The sequence below is a fragment of the Macaca nemestrina genome, chromosome 5, assembly GCF_043159975.1.
Source record: "Macaca nemestrina isolate mMacNem1 chromosome 5, mMacNem.hap1, whole genome shotgun sequence".
In the NCBI taxonomy this organism is placed as follows: domain Eukaryota; kingdom Metazoa; phylum Chordata; class Mammalia; order Primates; family Cercopithecidae; genus Macaca; species Macaca nemestrina.
In genome coordinates, this window is record NC_092129.1 from 39,240,025 (window position 1) to 39,250,518 (window position 10,494).

A 10,494-nucleotide genomic window follows, 5' to 3' on the forward strand; every position below is an offset into this window, starting at 1 on the left:
TGGCAACTCGGAGGGTGTTTTGAGATGAGATTCACATTTAAATCAGTGAGCACCGTATAAGCAGATTGCCCTCCGTGATGTGGATGAGTCTTATCTAATCAGTTAAAAGTCTGAATAGAACAAAAAGACCAGCCTTCTCAGGCAAGAGGGAATCATCCAGCAGACAGCCTTTGGATTTCATGCATCATCAGCTCTCCTGGGTCTTGACCTGCCAGCACACACTACAGATTTGGACTTGCCAGCCCCCATAATTGTGTGAGCCAAATCATGAAACAAACACACAAACAAATAAATACACATTATATTGGATCTGTTTTTCAAAAGAACCCTGACTAATACAGCTGTTATCTTGGTCCCCTGCTCTTGGTTTGAAATTCCTTGGTGGGAGACACAGCATCTCCTACTAGACCAACAACTTTACTTTCATATCTTAATCCGAAAGTGGCTGCTGGATTAATTGAACCCTCTTTTAGTATTTCTCACACAGATTTGTTTAGCATATCTCTTTAAAAATGTAGGAATACTTATTCCCTACTTTCCTTATCACTGGAGCTTGAGCTAGAAAAGTTCCAAGACAACCTATTAAGTTCCACTTCCTAAACTTTTATGTAACCCAACATCTTATATAGAAAAAAAAATACAGATAAGCTGTTTTAGAACATTGTTTATGTGGCCTTTTTGTTTGCAGGAAAGAGACTTACTCATGCTACCTCAAGAGATGGAGCCAGAATATTATGCCCTGTGGAATAACGAAAATAAAGAAAATAAGAATTTTTGCCTAGGTTTCCTCTTCTAAAACTTACAATCTAAACCAGAGACCAGAAAAAGGCTCACGACAAGGAATCACAAAACCATAGCTTCCCATGGAGACTAGAACTCAATTTATGTTCTGAAAAGTGATTCTAATGACTGGTTGTTCCCTTGCTAACTTCTTGAGTGTTCTGTCTGCCTTTGCACCTCTCTGTGTGCCTATATTCTTCTGCTACTATATAGCTGATTTTTACTAGGTAACTTTAAAGTCTCAAGAGAGAGGATTGGGTTGGTCAACGTAATCACTATGATTCATAAAGGGCAGAGCTTTTGGCGTCAGACCATCTCATAGGCTGTTGGTCTGACTAGTTTAGCTGCCTTTGGGTTAGGTATGAACCTTAGTCCAGCTGTCTGTGGGTGGCAGACTGATGTGGAGCAAAACTTGTCCACCTACACTTAAAGAACTTCCTAGATTGGAACACCGAGGTGGGCAGATTGCTTTGAGCTCGCAAGTTTGGAACCAACATGGGCGACTTGGCGAAACCCCATCTCTAATTAAAAAAAAAAAAAATAGCAGGGCATGGTGGTGCATGCCTGTGTTCCCAGTTACTTGGGAGGCTGAGGTGGGAGGATGGTTTGAGCCTGGGAGGCAGAGGTTGCAGTGAGCCGTGATCACGTCATTGTGCACCAGCCTGGGTGACAGACTAAGACCCTGCCTAAAAAAAAAAGGACTTCCTAGAGATCTTCCTCAACAGGGGCTGTGAATATGGCATTTCTCTCTGGAAAGGACTACAGGCATGGCAGCCATCTTACAGCCTGGTGTCCTATAGATTGATCATTTTAACACAGTGTAAACTTCAGGTGACCTTAGGCAAAGGGATGAGGAAACCCTCTACCCCACTTTTGGAGAAGAGTTTCTCTTTTAACACTTCCCTTCTTACCCTTCTTTATTTAGTCAGCTTAGGCTGCCATTAACAAAACACCATAGACTGGGTGGCTTAAACAACAGGAATTTATTTCTCCCAGTTTTGGAAGCTGGGAAGTCCAAGGTCAAAGTGCCATCTGATTCAGTTCCCCAGCAAGGGCTCTCTCTTCCTGGTTTTCAGACAGCCACTTTCTTGCTGTGTCCTCACATGGCAGCAAGAGAGAGGAAGCAGACTTTCTGGTGTCTCTTCCTATAACCACTAATCCATCATGAGGGCCCTCAAGACCTCATCTAAACCTAACCTCCCCAAAGACCCCATCTCCAGACACAATCACACTGGGGGAAGAGATTCAGCATATGAATTTTTGGGGGAGGGGACGACACAATGTAGTTCATAGCATTCTTATTCCATTCTAATCCATCTTCCTCATGTTGGGTGCCCTGCACAGAGTTCCAGATGCCAGACTCCCACTCTTGTCATCCTAACTTTATAACATACTTGTCCTCTGTCTGACTGATTTGCCCAGAATCCTGCTTTCTGTGATGGAAACTAATGAATTGTGACCCAATCCATGAAAGTGTTATCAACAAAAGCTCATGGGAGCATGAGGTCCTCTCTTGTGTGCATGGTGGATATTCCTGTGGCTGGTGGCAGGCCAATGCAGGAGAACCTGACAACAGGAAACCTTGAAATGAGGTTGGTGTGCTGGGTAGTGAGAAGGAGAGCTTCAAATAATAAACATCTTAGTGCACCTAAGTATAGAGTAGGCCCAGGCTGGGCCCTGGAAAACCTAAGAAAAAGTTAATAGAAAACTAAAAAATTATTTGCATCGTCACACCTAGAAACAACTAGAAAACTAGTAACTTTTCATGGTCCATTATAGTCCTTAAGTCAATAATTATTGACTTTTCTCATACATGATTACATATCTAAAACCAATCCAATGGGCATCTCACTTGTAGAGTCATTATTTTCTTCTGTCACCAATTTTAAATGACATGCAATTAAGGGAAAGAATTGCTTCATTGATCTAACATTTAATAGAAACAATCAATGAAAAGTTAAATGCTAATGGAAAGGAGACCAAATATTTAGTGATAGAGAATGATTTTTCAGATGCATACATCACACATCACACTCATGCTCATGCAGTGGATAACCCAAGCTGTATTGAAAATCAGTACGATGGTTATGTTAATTTAGATGTTTAATCGCCTTCTCCTTCTTCTTCTTCTTGTTTTTTTTTTTAAACAGGGTCTTTCTCTGTCGCCCAGGCTAGAGTGCAGTGCAGTGGTACAATTACAGCTCATTGCAGCCTAGACCTCCCGGGCTCAGGTGATCCTCCCATTCAGCTTTCTGAGTAGTGGGGACCACAGGTGTGCTCCAACACACCTGGCTTAGATCCTTAATTTGCACAGTTGCCTTCAAGATTTAAAGTTATTGTAAGCAGAAAGTTACTGTTCGCCTCATGCATTGTTGGCAGAATGAGAGAGATCAGGGGAATCCTTTTGTATGTGATAAAGGAAGCTGATACGCTGTCATACACAGCATTCGGCAAATTTCCTTCAAGTTCCCGTTGCCTCTGTAATATTCAGAGAAACTCAGAAGAAAAAGAATCTATTTCAAACTGTTAATGGAGCCCTCATCACTGCCTTGTCCTTTTTCTTAAACAAAATTATAGATTCACTCACAAAGAACTGTAAACGTTTCATCTATGTTTAATTTTTAAAAGTAGTAGATAAGATTATGGCTGTGTATTATACAAACTGGGGCTTGACTGTCACATTCATCAGTCATGGAAATTTCTATAGGTTATGATGATCTCTCTGAGCCTTGGTGTCTTCAGATGTCCAATGGGGTTAATACACATCTGCTAAGGCTGTTATGGGATTAGAGATAATAGTGTATGTGGGGGCCCTGCACATGGCCAGCACTCCTTATATTGTTATTTAGAGAAGTGCTGTGCAAACTGTTTACATTGAAAGGACAGTCACATTCTCTGAGTTTAATGTTGCTTGAAGGCCTTCTTTCCTGCTGGTGGCTGACTTTCCCTTTTCTTATTGTTCTAAGAATACTTCTCCATTTGGGCCATTGTGAATAGTGACAATTGTTTGGTTGTTCCATCAGAAGGGAGAAGCCTTCCTGGAGCCTGGCTGGCAGAGCCCCTGTCTGATCTGTCTAGCAGTTATGGAGCTGGAGACAGGCGCAGTGCTCTTACTTCCTCCTCGAGGAAAAGAACCCCACCAAAATAGATCCTCATCATCTTGCAAACAACACCCAGAATAAATACACAGGAAATGAGGGCAAAATCCCACTGTGGTGGTTATTAAGGCAAAATTCTTCCCAAAATATAAAGCTTTTCAGTGTGTAGAGGGAGTACAGTCGTGGATACTACAGTGCATGAATCATTGTGGTGCTAATTCCAGATTACAAATTGAGTAATATACTATATGCCGAATGGTTCTATTTAGATTAATTGAACATACATATTTTATCTAGAGAAATCTTTCTACGTAGCTACACCTGCAAACAAAGAAAAATTGGTCAAAAAGCATAAGAACCAAATTGTCCATGGAGTTTAGTGGAAAATTAGTATCTTGGCATTAAACAAATAATAAACTTCAGCTCTTTTCCCATCCATAATGAAGCTTGGAATTAAAATAAAATATGATGCTGTCTAAACCTCTATAACCCTTAAAAATTAAAGCTAGATGCAAATTAGAAATAAAGATGGGAGAGAGGGGACCCCCACCAAAGAAAGACACAGCACTAGAAGAGCAGCTACTTGAGCAGTAAGATTATGACATTGCATTAAATTATTGTTAAACCAAATTATTTCTATTCAAGCAAAATAATGATCTTCATTAATCATAAAATTTACTATGCTTTCTCCCTTAATTTGCTAGTTTTCCTATTGTTCAGACAATGACAAAAGTTGTAGAAAATGCTAATTTGAACCCCAAATTATGGTCAACTAATTAATGATATTATTTGACAAAATTTGAAGGATGTCAGCTTGTATAACTTCTCAGACATGAAAAGCTTCATTTACTTAAAAAATTGTAATCCTTCTTAATTCATAAGAAAATCAGCTTCTAAGAAGGCAGCACCCTGACCTACTGGAAAATTAGAAATATCTAGAGATAAAAGGTGTCTAATGACCTTTATAGTCCTGTTTCAGAAATGGAAAGGGGGTGTAATTCCCTTAATAGATACCAAAACTTACTCTAAAGCTACTGCAATCGAAGCAGAATGATACTGATAGAAAAGCAGATAGATCAATGGAAAACAACAGAATCCAGAAGTAGGTCTGACTGTATCTGAGAGCAGAAATCATTTGGGAAAAGGTGTATAATATTCATTTTGCATATAATGCACAATATATATAATAATGGGGTTGAATAATTGACTATGTATATGCAAGAAAATAGCCTTCAACTCCTATCTTGTAACATAGCCCGAAGTAAATTCCTGAAATATTAAGGAGTCAAATATGAAATAAGGAAAGCTATAGAAAATATTTTTTTAAAATTTAGAAAACATTTTATAGCTGTGGAATAAGAAAAGCTTTCTATAGCAAGATAGGAAGCTTAGTTAGGTAAATAACTGAATATATTTTCAAGAAACTATTCATAGTATAGAGTACTGTGTAGCTTATAAAGGAAATAAAGCAAGAGTCATTTCCATAAAAATGTGTAATTTCTGTGTAATATAAAGCAGAGAACAAATGAGCTTCTAAGAGAAAATATTTACAATGCATATAGGACAATGGCTTAATATTTCTAATACACAAAGAGCTCTTACACATTAATCAGAAAATGACAAATGGAAACAGGCAATTCACAGCAGAGGAAATGCAAAGGGCCAATAAACACAAGAAAAGATGTTTGAGAAGACATGGTGTTATTTATAGTAACCCAAAATCTGTGCGTGTGAGTAGGAGTGAGGGGGTGTTAAGAAAAAATGTGTTCAATAGTAAGAATATGTGGAATAGGATGAGATAATAACTCCATGAAATACTATGAAGCCAGTCAAAACAATAGTCATAATGTACCAAGCAAGCCAATACATTTTATTATACAGACAAAGGTTTGAGCTGAAAAGTTTTTACCAATCAGATGTAAACTGAAAATAAAAAACATTAGTCAGACTAAAAATGAAACTCTGTACTTAATAGATTTACACGTATGCTATACGGTGTTAACATAACATCAAGTTGTTTGTAATAAGCTCTGCTGAAATGCCTTATGCTACCTACAAGGATTGTTTGTCATCCTCTGTTCTTGGTAATACAACACAAGCAAGTTCCATGAAATCTTTTTTTGTTTACCTGCATCCTGAGTACCTGAGATAAGGCCTGGCATATGGTTTGGGCTAAACAAATATTGTTGGATAAATAAATGATTTAATACTTTTTGGCTATAAGGTAGAAATTATGTGGCAATGGAGGTAAAAAGTTTATTAGAAAATGTTACAAGAAAAAGCTGAACTCCAAGTCAAATTTATGCTCTGATTATTTATAAATTATCTCATTTTAATTCTCAGCATAATAAATAATTTTAAAAAGATGTGTAACATCAACAATAGTAATCAGGGAAGTGAAAACTGAAACACTTAGAAAGCATTTAGGGGGCTTCAGAGAGGCAAAGTTCCTACCAGAATAACATAACCTCAAACTAAACCTAGCATCCAGTGTTGGTGAGGCTTTGGGGTAATAGTTACTCTTGAATACTATGAAACATTCTATAAATTGCTTTAGCCCCAAAGTAATCTGCTAGTATTTGTTAAAATATAAAAATACACACATTACCTACAATCTGAGTCTGGATAATTATATGATAACAATAATAATATATAAAACTTGTATATAAGTATGTTTATTAGAGAGAGGCAGTACAGTATGACAGTTAAGAGCATGACCTCTGTAGATAGGCCTGCTGGGGTTCAAATCTGTAACTTACTATGACCTTGAGTAAGTTATTTGATCCTTGTGTGCCTCAGTTTTCTCATTTGCAAGAAGAAGGCAAAAACAATGCCTATCTCATGGAGTTTTTTTGAAGATTAAATGAGATCATATATGCTTAGACCGTTGTCTAGTACATAGTAAGACCATAATAAACATTGGCTGTTAAAACATTATCATTATGTGTACATACAAAAACATGGAAACAACCTGAATTTTCATTGACAGGGAAAATAATTGAACAAATTATACTATGAACTGTATTATGAAGACACTAAGAAAAATGAAGCATATTTGTATGCAGGTATTTGTCCAAGATAATTATTAAGCCAAAAAATTCAAGTTACAGTTTGATATATTGCATAATCTCAATTTTGGAATAAAAACAAAGTGAAACAATTACTCTGCAGATATGCCTATCTTCGTGCCAGACAACACCTTGAGATGTTAATTATATTTTTTTTCCAGTTGTTCACTTTTTACCTCCTTCTACTCTTATCCTCATTTAAGCCCCTAGGCTGCTCTGTGCTTATTGCTCCCACAGGGCAAAAGAACCATTCCTAGTAACTGCTTTCCAAAAAGCCAAACTTGTAAATGTTTGAGGGTTTGAGAAGAAAGGGATCTTCCTGCTGCCTGACTGGAAAAGATATCTGACAGAAATAAAAATACAATATTCAAAACATGTGTCCATAGATGCTTATTAAAGGGCAAGGGAAGATATGTCCATGTTGAGGGGAGATGAGAGGGATGAGAGTGTATCAGAAGGAAGGCAACACGTGTTGGAGGCAAGCCTGGGAGAAAGAGGCCAAAAGCACCAAACACAACTTAGGGAAGCAGAAAACTTCACCTAGGCTGGTGGGATCTAAAACCAGAAGACAGGCTGGGCGCAGTGGCTCACACCTGTAATTCTAGTGCTTTGGGAGGCTGAGGCAGGTGGATCACCTGAGGTCAGAAGTTTGAGACCAGCCTGCCAACATGATGAAGCCCTTATCTACTAAAAATGCACAGACCAGCCAGGCATGGTGGTGCATGCCTGTAAGTCCCAGCTACCTGGGAGGCTGAGGCATGAGAATTACTTGAACCTGGGAGGCAGAATTTGCAGTGAGCTGAGATTCCGTCACTGTACTCCAGCCTGGGTGACAGAGTGAGACTCTGTCTCAGAAAAATAAAAATAAAAATAAACATAAATAAAACCAGAGAGCTGGACCTCCACTTCCAGGTGGAGGCCAGGGAAGCTGCAACAGAGGAATGGCTGCAGTGAGCCAGGCCATACGGTGAGCCTGGCAGAGATTGCCATGGCCCAAACACGGCACATAAACCACCAGACCTCACTGCATCTGACAGCATGGGCCAGGGCATTTGTGGGGATCAGTGGCCAAGGCCCAGGTAGGGGGAAAGATGTCTCAATATCACTATGGTTACCAAGGTCTAGAAGTTTCCCATACTGAACCCCCAGCCCCTAACACACACCAAATTCTTGGCATTACGTTAACCCCTCTGAAATGAGGCACAGTTACAGGGAAAGGGAGGGTATTCCAAATTAACTGAGATTGAGTCTTCACTTAAATGATGACATGGAGCCTCAAACTAGACATTAACTTCAGATAATGAAGAATTACATTTTATTTTTTCCTTATCAAAGTTTGGACTTATAGCAGTTAAATGCATTTTCATGTTTATATATGGATGATTGAAAAAAAAATTATTAAGAGTAGTTGCCTAGGAGAAAGAGGCTATACAGTTGGAAGGTGAAGGAGAGACTATTTTGGTTTTCCTTCAGGCACTTTCATAATGTTTAAACAGTTAAATACGTACTAGTTAAATAAGTTAATTGCCTGAAGTAGTACAAATTGCTAAGACAAAAAAGAAAGGTTCAAAATCATTTTGTAGTACAGGATAAAAGTCAAGGCTCAAAATGCCTATTTTGAGTGAATTATTAGTATCTCCAAACGTTGATTTACTAATTTATAATGTGAGAAGGTTGGGTTAAGTGATTATATAATCTCTTGTCTCTAAAATTGTCATAAGGCAGTGAGTTTTCTGTTCTTGAAAATGTACAGCCAAATACAGTAGAAAAGAGTCATATTTGTGAAAGACTTTGGATAAGTAAAGAGCTTTCTAACAATGTTTTTCTAAAGGTAATAACTATAGGAACAGCAGTGGAAACATAGAATTGTTCCAAGAACAAGGCTTGGTTATCAATCCCAGGTCTGCCAATTATTTTCTGCATGACTTTGGGCAAGACAATTTAAACATTTTGGGTTAGATTACATCTGTAAAGCCTGAGTTCCCAAACCTGGCATTAGCATCAGTCCAAGATTTTTAAAAAAATACACATTCCATAAATCCAACAGAAATGTCACCAAAAGACACTACGAGAATGTTCACAACAGCACTATTTGTACTAACTCAAAACCGGAAACAATCTGAATGTCCATCAATGAACAAAGAATAAAGGAAGAAATGTTGGTGGGCTCATATGATTGGATACCATAGAGTGGGGTTCAGCAAACTTTGCTCTGTAAAGGGCCAGATAGTAAATATTTCTAACTTTGCCAGCCATGTAATCTCTGTGGCAACCAAGCTCTACCATTGCAGTGTGAAAGCAGCTGTAGATAATACTGAGACAAATTAGTCTGGCAGTGTTTCAATAAAACTTTATTTATAAAACCAGAGATTGATCCCTTACTATATAGCAATGAAAACAAACTAGAACTACCAGCAATAACATGGATGAATTTCACAAGCACACTGTTGAGTGAGAGAAGCCACGTACAAAAGAATACATGCTGTGTGATTCCATGTATCTAAAATTTCAGAATTGGCAAACGTAAGCTATGATGTTAAAAGTCAGAATAGAGTGGTTATCTTGGGAGAGTGGTGCCTAGTAGGGGACCCAGAGGGTGTCTTGTGGGCTGGATTGCTTTATTATTTAGTGTGAGACTGTGTTCACTTTGTGAAAATTAATCTGTATATTTACAGGGCTTGCACACTTTTTCCTGATGTAAGGTTTACTTCAGTGAAAAGGTCACCATAAAGAAATACAAATATTTCAGTGTCTCACTCTGTAGAATCCGAGTTGTTGGCCAGGGTGTGGCTTGAGGATCTATCCTAAGCCTGCCTTGAAGAAGTAAAGTGAGCTGCCCAGGGTCACGTTATTGGCAGAGCTGAGACAGAGAGCAAAAGCTCTTACAGTGTTGAGCATGGAGTGAGTCAGCCCTGCAGAAAGAGAGGACGCAGCATCTGCCCTTGAAAACGAACTGGGAAGGCCGGGCGCGGTGGCTCAAGCCTGTAATCCCAGCACTTTGGGAGGCCGAGACGGGCGGATCACGAGGTCAGGAGATCGAGACCATCCTGGCTAACCCCGTGAAACCCCGTCTCTACTAAAAAATACAAAAAACTAGCCGGGCGAGGTGGCGGGCGCCTGCAGTCCCAGCTACTCGGGAGGCTGAGGCAGGAGAATGGCGTAAACCCGGGAGGCGGAGCTTGCACTGAGCTGAGATCTGGCCACTGCACTCCAGCCTGGGCGACAGAGCGAGACTCTATCTCAAAAAAAAAAAAAAAAAAGAAAAGAAAAAGAACTGGGAAATGGCTAAAAGAAGTCAAGGTCACATTCTGGACGGACTCCAACCTACAATCATATTTGCACTGTCACCTGGACATGCTCACTGACTTCTGCCACCTGGGCAGTGCCCAGTTCAGAACTCTGCAGATTGCTGGAATTGCTGGGGAGCTGCCAGAGGGCTTTCAGAACTCAGCGTGAGTCCAGCGAGTGCGGCAGCCAGCTCCCGAAGGGAATGGCCTCAGCATACTTTCCAGCTCTCGGCTCTCTTACAGGAAGGCATTGCGGTGCAG